Source organism: Platalea leucorodia, assembly GCF_965183815.1.
Source record: "Platalea leucorodia genome assembly, chromosome: 13".
Taxonomy (NCBI): Eukaryota; Metazoa; Chordata; class Aves; order Pelecaniformes; family Threskiornithidae; genus Platalea; species Platalea leucorodia.
The window spans coordinates 2,245,458-2,258,145 of NC_138835.1; the positions used below are offsets into that span (position 1 = coordinate 2,245,458).

A 12,688-nucleotide genomic window follows, 5' to 3' on the forward strand; every position below is an offset into this window, starting at 1 on the left:
GGGGGGGGAGGTACATTTTCAAGAGAATTGCATAAAGTTTAGTAAAGGGTCCTCAGAATTATGCATTTTTTGCAGACATGCTGGCGCATCACTGCGAATCTTTTTTGCTTGAAAACATGATTATACAGACTCAGACTTCAGTTAATAGGTTCCTTAGGCGGTGATCTAGTAAACGCTTCTAAATACTACTCGAGTTTTGTAATTACTGTATTTTTGGAGACAGTATTAGAAATTGCTCGTGTCGTCTCCCCATCCCCCAGCCTCCGGGCGCGAGTCTGCTCCGCTTGCAGCTGCAGCGGTAGGCATCTTCCAGGAAGTGACCTTGGCTTGGCTTAATCAAATTCAGAACACACAGAAAAGCTGCTTGGTAACATGCTGACTTGATGTAAAATTTTATAGCATCCATTTTCTTTTAAAATGAGGCCATCTTATAAAAGGGAATTTATTTATGATATCTCAATTTAAAAGAATTTCTCTAAAATGGCACGGTATTTAGAGAAGGTAAAACAACAAAAACAAACTGCTCTTTTTACTGAGAGGAAAATAGCTTTTTATATATATGTAATTAAGTCTTAAATTACTATTGGCAAAACTGTATTTTAGCCTAGCTAAACTAGGAAAATACAGTGTTATTTGATAGCATTTTCATGGGTGTCTTACCATTTTTGAACTAGAGTAGAAGAGCTTGGTAGCAGGGCGTGATCTCAATCAGCTAAGATTCTCATGATGTCTTTAACTTTGACTTGATGTATTTTAGTCACTTACTGAATCTTTTGTTAGCAGCTCTCAAGGCATTAAATTTAACCTCATAGTATCTGTATTGAGCTCTTGTACCTATTTGCATAGATTGAGAAAGGCATCTACCTGTGCCTGTTCAAGAAATCACTGCTTGACCTTGCCTCCAGCTGGAAATTGTTTTTTGTTGGCTGCTCTTAAATTTGTAGTGGTTGACTATTCCTGAAGCAGGTTTTAAGAGTTTGGCATGATGATCATCTTGCCCAAAACTATTTTGTGAACTGAGTTAAGAAAAAGATTCTTGGCAGTATTTTCAGCTGGCATAGCTGTTTCTAAGAGCATCTGTCGTCTTCCTTGGGACCTGCACAAAGGGCAAGACCAGAATATCTTTCATCATTACAAAGTGCTGTATAAGATAAGGTGCTGTGTAAGATAATTTACCAATTTTCAAACTGCATCTTTCTGGAGAATTAGTAATAGCTGCCACTTGACTGGTGGTTTTTCCCTTAGGTTGTCATGTGCATTATCTTGAACAAGCTACCATCTGGTTGGTTTCAGGGTTTGGAAAACCGAGTTCTACTTTAACTGGCATCTTCAGCATAAACCTCTCCTGCATGTTGATGGCGTATTTAGTCATTTTACCTCTTCACAGTTATATTCAGACTCTTGCCATTCTTTCTGCAGTGTGTTGGAGATCTGAGTACACTAACATGCATGTTCTCGGGTGTTTCCTGACTTTGCTGCCCGTTTTGGAATGGTTTAATTCCATGTTTACCTTGCAAACATATGCAGTGACTTGCCATTCTACTTGGTATCAAGTCAGTCACTAATCATTCGCTCCAAGATCTCGGTGTAACCCTACCCCTTTCTGCTGGGTTGAACGTACTCTTAGGTTACTTTGCTACTGAATTTGCCTTAACTACATGCCTTACACACTTCTCTTTGTGCTGCCTCATATTATATTGCCTGTTATTGCACCAAACTCGGAACTCTTCATCCACATCTTCACTTAAAGTGCTTTAGTCCTCTTTCCTTGCAGTCTGCGAGGCCGATGAAGAGGTGATAAATCTGTTGCTCTCCGTGCTTAAGTGTAGCTGACACTGACTTTCCAAGATCAAGTGGATGCCAAAACACAACCATAGATTGTGTCATTCAGTATTTGCTGTCATCAGCATTTTCATCAATCTCCCAGAGAATAAAAGGAGTCCCAGCACAGATTTTGGGCTACCCCACCAGGTACCGATGCACTCAGTCAGTAGTCCCTGAGGTGAAACTACATCGCTAGTGATGGCATTTTGACTCTGGAAAGCTTGTGCTATGATGCTCTCTGTTAAAATTTTAAACCAGAACTACTGGTTAGGAGGTGACAGAACCTGGGCCCACTGCTACCGAACAGAGGCACGCAGTGGGAGAAGCAGCCTGTTCCCTCCTCTTCCCCTACTTCTGCAATTTTGGAGCGAAGACTAAGATGCATCTTCTTTGCCAAAGCAAGACAATCTACTACAAATGTCTCGTGTCCAGAGCATCTCCTACTTCTGTGGCTAGGTATTGTTTTCCTGTGCAAGACTGTGAAGAGCGGACGATTTCTGTACCCGAGAGCCACGAATTCAACATCCATCCTTCTTGCAGTAGATGGAGGATGGCCTGAAGTCAGCCTCTTGGAGCGGAGCATTACCGATGGCGCCGTGGGGACCGGCCAGCGTGCAGCAGCGCTCTTCGGGCTGCCCAGCCTTACGCCAGGGCAAGGCCCATGCCTTGCCTGACAACGTACAGCACCGCGGCTCTGGACGGCGCCGGGGACCCTTTCCGACCATTCTGCCTGCCCTCTCCCAAGGGCAGCCCCGCCCGATGCCAGCACGCCCCGGCTGCTGCCCTGAGCGCCGCGGCTCCGTGCCGCTCGGCTGCTGCCTACTCTCCCTGCTACCCTTCGACCCCCGCCCTGGGTCAGCTGAAACGGGGGCAAGGGGACGCCCTGCTGCAGCTCTTAACGCGTGACCCGCGGCCACGCTGCTGCTGCAGGCCTCCCGCTGCCCCTCGGGGCCGCGCTAACCCAAACGCGCGGCTCGCCGGGCGCTGCCGCGGGGGCGCGGGGCCCCCCCGCCGCTGCCGCCGCCCCGGGCCGGAAGGGGTTAAGGGCCGCGCGCCGCCCGCGGCTCTGTCTGGCGCCGCCGCGCGCTCATTGGCTGCGGGGAGGTGAAATCGAAACCAGGGTGAACTTGTGACCCCGCCGCGCGCGGGCGGGCGCCGCCCCCCCCCCCCCCCCCCGCGGCCCCGCGCTCCCCCTCCCCTGCGTGCGGTGGCGGCGGGGGGGCCGCGGCCCGGGCAGCGCCGTGCGGGGGCGGCGGGCGGTGCCCGCAGGCTGCTCCGCCCGCGCCGGCCCGCGCGGCGCCGCCCGTTTGCCCGCGCCCAGGATGGTTTGGCGCGGCTGGAAACGGAGAGGCCGCCCAGCCGCTGGGTGCGGGCTGGGAAGGGCGGGGGGCCCGGCAGGCCGCGCTTGCCCCTCCGGAGCCGAGCTTCTGGCCGAAAGCCGAGGTGGAAATGGCTCGTTGTTACTACTTGGTTCGTAGGTTGGCGCGTTAAACACGTATTTACCTGCCCGTAACTGTTTTTCTGTTCTGCTGTATCTCCCGTAAACAAAAGAACGCGTTTGCTCGGTCCGGGAGAGCGGCGGTGCCCGCTGAAGGGCGCTGCCAGCCCCCAGCGCGCCAGAGGCCCGCGGTGGCCAGCGGTATGAATATTTATTTGGGTAGGGCGACTCTAACGGATTCTGGACCGAATCAGAGTGTCTGTCACTTCTATACTATGCAGGGTTTGTCACACACACACAAAAAAAATGTGGTTGAGAAAAGCCACCTTCCCTCTGCGGCTCTGCCAAAGCAGACAAAGCAGCATTACGTTTTCAACGAGGTATCAGTACGAGATGTAGTTGATCCGCGTTTCTTTCCCCTTCCCCATGCCTGGCCCTTCCCTGACAAAAGCACCGCGGGGGGGGGGGCTGCTGTTCGGCCGCGGCTGCCGCCCCCCCCCGGCCCCGCACCGGCCCCGCGGAGCCCCTGGACGCCGAGTGCCGCTTCATCAAGGAGTCGCTCAGCACCTGGCGCGGAGATAACATTCAAAACTTCCTCAACAAAGAAACTCGATTCCTGACTACTTCAGGCTGATGTTTGCGCCTCTCTAGTGGCCTGTTCTTGCGGATAGTTTCATCGGATTTAGACAGCGTGTTCATTTTCCTAAGGCGCGATGAGGGCGGGGAGGAGCCCGCAGCTGCGGTGATGTGGATGGTTTTAGCTCGGTTCAGTACGCGGCGCGGTGGTCGAGGGGCGCTCAGCCCCTGCAGCGCAGCAGGGACGGCGGCGGCCCGGTGCGGGCCGGTGTCGGGGTGCTGCTCTCCCGCTGCAGCTGGAGCTGGGGGCTGAGGGAGCCTCCTGAAGCGCTGCCAGCAGCAGCAGGGAACAATGAATGTAATATGATTAATAGCAGATCCCCTGCCCCCTCTTGTGTGCAGTTCCCCTTGCAACTGCAAAAGAAACATGTGCTTGTAATGATACGTGGTGGCTTCCCTGTTTGTTGCAGCTAGTGTTCCCAAGCAGCAGCTATTATATAGTGTATTTTTCCCCGCTCCCTGTGATTCTTTGTTCTGTCCTCCCTGTGCCTGTGCGCGTCCTGTCTGCTGCTCATTGTCCGCTTCGTGGCAGACCGCCTGCCTTCGCAGCCCTGAAGCTGCAAGTCATGTTGCCTGTCCCAGGGAAATGGAATAAATGCACTTCTAAGGGCGAGAAGAGAGAGTAGCAACTGCTAGGAACTAAGAATCACTGGTGAACTCTGTTTCTGAAGTGTCATTTAAATGTCTCTATCTGAGAGGCTTCTCTTGAACGGTTGCGTGATTGCATTGTGGTAACGCTGGGTGCACATGCCTTTTAGCGTTGGAAATCTGTGATCTCTCAAAACATTACTGTATATGCCAGCGGTAGGGTGGGAAGCTGGCAAAAAATGAACACTGGCTCTCAAGTTAAAGAAACACAAACTTCACCAGATTTGTAAATCCTATCACTTCAGAGTACCCTACTTTGGGGGGAGCGTTATTGAAGACCATTATAGAGAGCTAACTGCTGATCCTGAGAAAATCACTAGCGTAACCTTTACTTCTAATGAAAACGGTCAGAAAGAGGGGTATCAGGCATATTGTCAATGCATTTTGTAACCAAAAAGCATTAAATGAGGAGTCACAAACTGAAAATAAACTACGGACTTCTATGCTGGTTTATTCTGTGTGTTTATTCAGAGTAGATTTTGAAGTTGGTTACATCTCCCCAGTTTCCTCAGGGGGGAATTGCAGTCTCCTGCTTTGGAGCTGCCCTTTTAGCATTTTCTCCCCCCACCAAGATTTCCCAACCGTGAACGAGAAATTAAAAAAGAAGTTCATGCCAAGGTGTTTTCATGTATTCTTTGTGTTAGCTAGAGTAAGCGGTTCCTATTGTCATGTTTTACTGAAGGATGGAAAGATGATTTAGAGGAAATTCTAGAGCACAACCACTTCATTTGGAAAATTATTTTATATTCCAAAACTTGTCAGTACTTCTATTGTGTGCTTCACATTTCTGCTGGCTTATTTCCCCTCAGTCTCCTGGCTTTGATTACGGAGTCGTACGGTGAGCTGGACTCTGGCGTCTGGTATTAAGGCTTGCCACTTCCCCCTAAACCAGCTCCTAACTGTCATGCGGCACAAATGATGCCGAAAAAGAGTAGACCTGTAGTAGCTGGAACTTAGATTTCTGTTTGTTTTTAAAACATCGCCATTGTATCTCTGTCTTCTCTCTTTATATTTCTGTTTCAGTTGGTGATGAAACTCACTATCTGCAGTCCAAGTGTTTCGTCATGGGATGCAATAAGTGTCTTTTTTCTCTGCTTCTTCCTCGATAGGTTTGTCTCAAAGCTGTCCTCTCTGCATCCTCGTTGCAGATCTCCAGTGATGAGTGAACTTCTGGTCCTCTGCAACAGTAACGGGTTGGGTTTCTGGACTGAAAATCTCTCTTTGAAGAGCTGTGTAGGATATGGAGACTTCCCTTTTCCAAGGAATACATTGGTCAGGTCTAGAGGTCCTCAAAACACTTTCAACCAACTTTCAGGTCCAGTTTTGCTCTAGAATTGGAGCAGGTTTATAGCAGCAACTTCTTAGAAGACGTTAAAAAAAGCCCAACGTATTCATTCTCTCACCGTCTCTGCTAGCATCCTGGTTCTCTTGTGTGCCATCGGGATGTAGCAAGATGAATAGATGCAAAAAATTTTAAGCAGCAGACATGTTGATTCCTTTAGGCCTATGTGTACGTACACACCGTCTTGTTTCTCTGGCATTAGAGTTCAGGAACTGGTATCTAAGAAATCTTTTTTTTCTTTTTTTTCCCTTGTAATGTACAAAACAGTATGTAGAAAGCATGGTGGTTTTCGGATAGAACAAAGGGATGTGGTATCAGTGAAGCAGACCTGCTGTGAGTTGTGTTTCGCCTCCTGCACTTTCTTGAAAAATGCGGTGAGTACAGGGCTTGGCTGCTATAGCTGAAAGGATTTTGTGCATTTATAATCTCTCTAGGTTGCATTATCTATACAGCTGTCGTTCATAAATGTTTCTGGGTTGATGTGCCCTAATAGCCGGGTTGTTCCTAGCTTCCATTGTAGACCGAAGTCTCAGGCCACAGGGACAGTAAAGAGTAGCTGTCCTTACTGATTTCTACCGAAGTAGCAGGCCAGGATATTTACTCCGCAGTCTTTTCAGAAGTCTGCTTTATTTCCAGCACAGTCTAAAATTGTCTGTGGGTTGGTTGTTTGGGTGGGAGTCTCGGGGGTGGAGGTAGGACAGGATTGCTCAATTTCCACATGCTGATGAAGAACCCTCTCTGCCATTCGCATGCAGCTATTTTTGTGTGTGTGTTCTGGAAAGCTCTTATCTGTCCTGGTCCGTCATTAGCTCTCATTTCTCTCAACTTTCCTTCTGGTGTTTATTGAGCATATAGTACTTGTCCTTTAGGATGATAACCAGTATAACCTATCTGGCTGTTTCTCAAAGCAGTACATGAGTTTTAAAGAGTAGAGAGAGCACATCCCCGAACAGCTGGAGGAAGGAAAACAGAAGATGGGCTGAAGTGCGCCATGACTGTTGCGTTCACTCATTTGTGGTGTGCAGTCGTCCTTACTCTAGTCTGCTGAAGCCTAGGTCTGGAAGGCTAAAACAACACAAGGGATCAACTTTACAGTTTGTGGTATCAACAATTCTCCATGATTTGTCACTGCACCGTGCCCACTGTTCGCTCTCTCCAGTCAGGTGGCAGTCGAAATGCGTAGTTTTCTTCAAGATAAATAAATTAAAAGCACAATACAATAATCCTTATAGTAATAATACTGTCATCCTTGCAGTAGGCAGTTTTAGTTCTCCAGGTGCAAACAGGGAATGTCCTGATAAATGAAGGATCTGAGAAATGCAAATAGATTCAGAGCAAAAATTATATGCCAACAAAACCGGTATATTTTGTCTTGCTGGCTCCACGTGCTATTGTAGTCCTTTGGTAATGACGCTGTGAAAATAGAGGAGGAGTATTTTTCATTTTGGATGTTACTACTTAAACATATTCCCATTTCCAGCGCGAGAACAGACAACTGTAAACATTCTTTCATAATAAACCTCAGGGCTGTGATGTGATAGAGGATAGGAAAATTAGTGGTGCCTATCTAAATTTTTTCCAAGTGCTAAGCTTTCTCTGTGCTAGGGAAGAAAAAGGGCCATGTGCACTGAACATGGACAATTACAGAAAGGTTATTTTATTTGAGGGAAGAATTTTGTATGTCTTACAGTAGGAGAAATAATGTTGCTTTTTATTCAATGCCTATTTAATGTAATTACGGAGGCAAAACTGAATTGTCGTGGCTATGCAAATGGAGGAGGAAGGGGAATTGCACGCTCTGTGGTGGTCACCGTATCCTTTCTAATTGATCTATGACTGTTGTTCGTAAGAAAAATGCCTGTGTAGATAGCGATGTTTCCGATAATAACTAACTTCAGGAATTTTGAATTAATACTTTAAAATTGTATATATTGAATATATTGATAACTTTATGTTTCTTGTTCTCTTTTCCAGCGTCTTGTATAGAATATTCATTAAGTGATTTGTTATTTCAAAAGCTGTCATTCCCCTTCTTTTCTCCACAACACAGTCAAAGTAGGAAAAGCAGTTCTGTCTCTTTGTTTTAGATTTCTTTTGGTTTTTTCACCTTGATTCTGTACCACCTATATAATGTTGCCCTCCTGGGTCCTGTGTCAACGTCGCTCGCGTGTTGTTGTGAGAGGATTAGAATTGAGGATTTCAGAGGAATCTTATTTTGAAATATCCTAAAGTTGACAGTGAAGAAAGTTAAGATCAACATGAAGCTTGCTTAAGCTGGCTATAGGAGGCAGAACAGAACATTTGGAGAGAGAATAAATGTGTGAGGTTTTCAGAAGCTGAATAACGGAGCGTGACACGTAAGAACAGACTGGAGTCTTGTGTGTTTTGTGGGGAGGACACTGGGGGCATCCTGTTAAATGAAAAGCAAAACCATTTAAAACCGATCAAAAAAAAATCACTTATACAGTTAGCAGGCACATGATATCAGGCAAGTTGTTAGTATACTAAAAAGCATTTTGGATGTTTTAATAGGAGAATAGTTATAGTTAGCAGAGTTTATATTTATAAGGGTATTCTGGGTATATATTAGTTTCCTACTGATTCCTGGAAGCTAAACCTGCCTTTGGTAGATTCAGCCTTTTTCAGGACTGAATACGGTGGGGCTCTGATATGACATGGGACAGGGAATTCTGTGTTTCTGTGGCAAACAGGTGCTAATGAACACATCAGTGCCAGAAATGTTATCTTTATTTGAGGAAATAACCCTTCTCTTGCTTTCTTGTTATTTTATGGGTACATAAGATAAATATTAATTACGTCTTTTCAGGTATGCAGAAGACATTTCTGATCTTTCTGGAAAGAAAGCATTTTAAGTTGTAATTCTCTTTGTTGCTTGCCTTTACAGTCTGTCAGAGCAAGATTAATACTGTTGAATGGCACTGTTTTACGTAGTATACTATCCAGGCTGTATTCACAGTGTTCTTCAGTTAATGGTCTCATAAAGTTTCAGGGTAGCTTCTGAGAAACTTTGAAGGCTGGTAGTCATTCACTGGCTCCAAAAGTTAGGAAAATGGTGACTGGCTTAGCTGTAAAAGCAAAATTAGTCTTTGCTTTTAGGAAACTTAATTCAGTGTGTCTTTGAAGTGCAATCGTTAAAAAAACCAGCCTTTTTAAAAGATGTTTTAAAGATTTTTTTCAATTTTTAGTAGTGTTTTAGGATCTCTGATGAGAAACTGAAGAACTTCTGCCCCGCTGGTCCTGTGTGACGGTTATTTGTCAGTCCTGAACCACTGCAGTTTGCAGAATGATGTTTTAAGAGACCAGTTTCATTTTGCTTGAAATGCTTCACTGTGATGTGTGACATCGTAGTGGCTAATAACGAGCAACGTGGCAATGATTAGCTGGCCCTGCAGCAGTGGCGGGGCAGTAAGTGGCAACCCCTTCACTTGCCCAAAGGTAGGAAGAAATCCCCACTCATCATCCAGAGCTCTGCAAAGATCCTTGAATTTTAAAGAACATCTAGACCTCGGAAAGATGTGTAAAGCAGTAAAAATAACTGGTGTTTACTGCAAAATTGCAGGTTTTGTGGCTCTTTTGTAATGCAAGGCGGTGTTACGAGTCACAGATAGTGGCATATAACTCTTCCGTGACGGATGAAGTTTACCTCTCATCCACTTCGGTTTTAAGTGTGACAAATTTTGCTTTACAATGAATGAAATCATCGAGCAATCTTCCTAAAAGTTATGAGGATAGAACATCTTTTAAAGACTAAAAGAAAATTGTAGAATTTCTCAATGAAGTATTGTGCATCTTCTGTAATGCTTTATAACTTAAGACTTAACCAGTTATGACTAACTTGAATGAACTGTTTTCCATTTCGTAGGATATTTTCCCTGGTCAGTAGTAGGCACGCTGTGGTCCTTAATTTGACAGTTTTTGTCATTCTTAGTACCTCTTCTTTCCTTTTTTAATATGTCTGTCACACTAATACAGGATATATTTACTAATCTGCCTCTTTGAAGGTACTTATTTTGAAATGTCAGTATGAGGATTATAGCATTAAGAAGTATGTAATGTTAGTATTTATTTTGAAACAGAACGTATAAATGTTACTCTTCAAAACTATACGTCTTCTTGCTGGTATTAATAGGCAACTTGTTTTGGGTTACAGCCTTTTCATCACATTTTCTGCCTTGATTGTTCAGCTCTAATTTCCCATCACCAGTGTTGGCTTCAGAGCAGATGCAGTGAATGCTGTCAATGAAACGTGCAAGGGGACCTTTTCATACTTCATATTCTTTCCTATGCCGTAAGAGGTCTGAAGAGCTTTTGTATTCTGCTGAAACGCGATAGTTTGTTCTGATTAGTGCTTATATCACTTTTGCAGTTAAAGGATGCTATTTTGATGTTTACATGGCTCCAGCCAATGCAGATTTTGTGGTAAGTCTAGCAGGTAAATTGCCACTGCTTGCAGCAGTTATTGTTCTGGATTTGCAACACTGGAGTTCAATGTGGCTGATGAAAGATCATTTAGATTACTTATCGTAACTATAAGTAGTGGACGGTTAGTGTGTTAAACGCATGTCTTTTTAAAATAAAAAAATGTGAACATTGTAGGTTATTGCTGACATTCTTAGAAAACATTGAGTGGACCGGAACAATAATTTTAAATAGGAGTCGCTCCAGTTCAGACACCAGGCTTAACATAGGTAGTAGTACCAGAACACTCTTAAAGGGTTGAGCAAACAGAGGGATTTTATCTGTTTTTCTTGGCTCTGTGTACAGCGCACACCTGTGTTTCTAAATAACTTGGGAGATAGTTCTAAATAAAATTTAGGCCTTCTGAGTCTTCTGATAGGACAAAACACATTTACTGTATCTTTCTATTTGAAGTTAATAAAAATATTGAGGTAGAAGATGTATTTTTTCCTGCTGAAGATAAAATTTTGAAAGAAATATTACTTTCAGGCTTAGTATTTCTACTGGAGCTGGTGACAGAATTCTCATTGAATTAACAGAAACAGACCAATGCTAAGTGCTTCTGAAAATCCCAGTAGAAGTTTATTAAATTTCAAAGGATCAAAATACTTAAACACAGAGAGGGGAAGACATTGATATGACAGGAGTATTCCGCAATCTTTCAACACGCTGAGCTTTTAACCTGCTCAGGAAAACTAGCTAATACTTGTAGTAAAAAGTCACACAGAGTGTTGCAGTGCTTCAGACTTAGCTGCGGAAGAAGCAGCCTGCTTGTTAACGTGGTAATCACAGAGAAATTTGTAAAGCACATTTCACTGTTGGGCATGATAACGGTAGCATAGAGTAATCATTTTTCATATACACAGAATGATAAATTACGTGTGGTTTCACATGGGAGAGCTGGGGAATGAACAGCCTTTAAGTGGACTACGCTGTAGATAGGGATGATTGATGTATTTATAGCACATTAAAAAGTAACATTTCGTAACGGAAAATTCTGCCAATCTGATCCCTACCCCACCCTTTTATTGTACAGCTAGTGTTCCAAGGCGTTGCTCAGTTGGTTGGGCTAATTCTGCAAGCGACAATTAGAATTTTATAACGAGTGATTTAATACAGCAGAAAATGTTGTTCAAGTAAAATGGGACTGTAAAAAATACAGACTTGGTAGTGGATCTAAGAACAACTGTTTTTTCTCCTTCAGGTCCTTTTTGGCTTGGTTTGATGTTGAATGTGTCCGTTTTGTTAGATGGTGTACGTTAGAGCATCATATGTGACGTTACCAGAGATTTTTGGAAATACTTCCATTAATTTCAGCGTGATGGTGGTGCCTGTGTAACAATACCCTGCTTTGGAAGTTAAAATTTGAAAACACTAAACTTTTGACCTTGGGTAGATGTTGCCATGTATAATGCGCTATATTCAGCTGGTGAAGTAAAAATTGCATTTTTCTGGGCCCTAGTTTGTGGAAAAACCAGTGTGTATTGGGCTGTGGTGCCTGACAGCTGACATTTATCAAGGGTAACGTGAGCTTTACTCATTCTCACGTTTTTAAGCAGCTTTCAAAGCTTTGCATGCATACACATGTTCAGCATATGTCTTGCAGCTTTGAACATTTTGTTCTAAAGATGTTAACTCTCATTAAGATGAGAATCCAGACTATAAACCCATAATGATTTTCGTTTATCAAATTTAGTCACAACGTTAACATTTTGTAAACTGGCACTATAATGTAAAACAGTAAGAGTAATGTTTAAAGCGTAGAAATGCTTTTTTGCTGTTAAATGTTTTAGTGAACTTTAGACCAGACTTCCCGTACATGGGATTGTTTTGAATGTATGATAGTCTTTCAGAAGCATACATTTTCTAGAACTCATGAAATTAAATACAGTAAAAATGCTAGCTCTTATTAGAATAAAGTGCTAAAGCTTCTCTTTGAAAAAGAAAAAAAAAAAGATGCATTTTCTTTTCAGTGATGAACAAATTGTCTGGTAGCCATTTTGATATCTTTGTAAACATTTTGTGTTCATTGGCCAAATAATGAAAAACTTGTTCTACTTGTTCTAAATGTCATAAAGAATTACGTGATTGTCTTGAAATGTTCCAAACTCTGTATGTAATAATTCTTGCTTAATAATCCTCTTAGAGAATTGTCTGGAAGAAATGATTATTTTCATATTTAACAAATTTTCTGCTAGTCTACATAGTTTGCTGGCCTATTTTTAGACTGCTAGTTTCCTGTTAGTTCAGTAACTCGGTGTAGTGCTAAAGAGATCACGCTGGTCTGATGCCAGGTACCTCGAAACCGTAGGTGACTCCTA

At 43.6% G+C, this 12,688-nt stretch overlaps 1 protein-coding gene across 11 annotated transcripts in view; it reads left to right on the forward strand.

The window, feature by feature from the left end:
• The window catches only part of NCOA3 (nuclear receptor coactivator 3), an 86,634-nt gene that overhangs the window by 26,714 nt on the left and 47,232 nt on the right, over window positions 1-12,688 (forward strand). For 2 of the 11 annotated variants that reach the window (XM_082326114.1, XM_082326116.1), the window contains exon 3: window positions 6,156-6,262. The exons of 8 other annotated variants lie outside the window; for them this stretch is intronic. The gene's annotated coding sequence lies outside the window, so the exon portion shown is untranslated. Of the gene's footprint in view, window positions 1-5,682; window positions 5,740-6,155; window positions 6,263-12,688 lie in introns of those variants that run through there. One more of the 11 variants, XM_082326119.1, reaches the window with a different exon arrangement.